Source organism: Cynara cardunculus, assembly GCF_001531365.2.
Source record: "Cynara cardunculus var. scolymus isolate 2C chromosome LG 12, CcrdV1, whole genome shotgun sequence".
Taxonomy (NCBI): Eukaryota; Viridiplantae; Streptophyta; class Magnoliopsida; order Asterales; family Asteraceae; genus Cynara; species Cynara cardunculus.
Genome location: NC_037539.1, coordinates 29047238 through 29048217, shown reverse-complemented (window position 1 = coordinate 29048217; position 980 = coordinate 29047238).

Genomic DNA, 980 nt, shown 5'->3' with positions numbered 1-980 from the left:
CCAGGCCAATTCTTGTCACAACCGCACCAACTACTCATTTATCTCTCAACAGATAAATGTTTCAATAACATTTGGGGCACGCAGCTCATCATCTATCAATTTCTCATTTGGAGAAAGTTGATATTGAATTAGAAGGATTTATGTCCCCCCTTCAAGTCTTTTTGATCACATATTGAGTCTGATAAATTTGTGTAGTACACACGGTTTATCTTTTTTAGCCTAAACAGAAGCATAAGTTGGTTTATTTTTTTTACACTACACAGATTTAGCATTTTATTTGTTAATTTGCCAAAACGTTCATAGATATGCTATTCTTTAGCTATCGATGATTGAATGGAAGACCTGGYGAGATGAGCATCAAAAAGTCTCATATATATAGTACATCCGTTGTACTGAGTATATCTGTTATACTCACAAGCCAATCTTTTTATAAGATTGAAAATAATTTCATACGTTGAAATTGGTTGTTACCTTCCCATTCCCTTAATCTGAAAAGATTAAATAAGTGGATTTGCAAAGATCTACTTACAGTTTCATGATCTGACGGTTTAAACGGAAWAWTTCATTCATCTTTTGTATGATGGAATGATTCTCATTTCATCATAAGGGGGAGTGTATGTAATAATGAATGAAATATTCATTTCTGAACATTGTTAAAGGGGATTTGATGCAAAGATCAAGGGGGAGTAACTTTTAAAGTGGCAAAAGACTCAAAAGAAGAAGTGCGACTGAAGATGATTATTGAAAGATTATTTGTGTGCTACAACGACTGAGAGATGTTGAATGTTAAGATCATTTTTCACAATAGTTTACTGAATACTTGTTATCTGAAGATTCTTTGAAGATCACATCTTGTACTGTATTTCTGAAGATCATTTTTGAATTTTTTCTACATTGTTAAAAGAGAAGACCACCGTGATTCTACATTCGAGGGGGAGAATGCTAGAAGATCTTTCTCAACAGTTGATCGTTTGAAGATT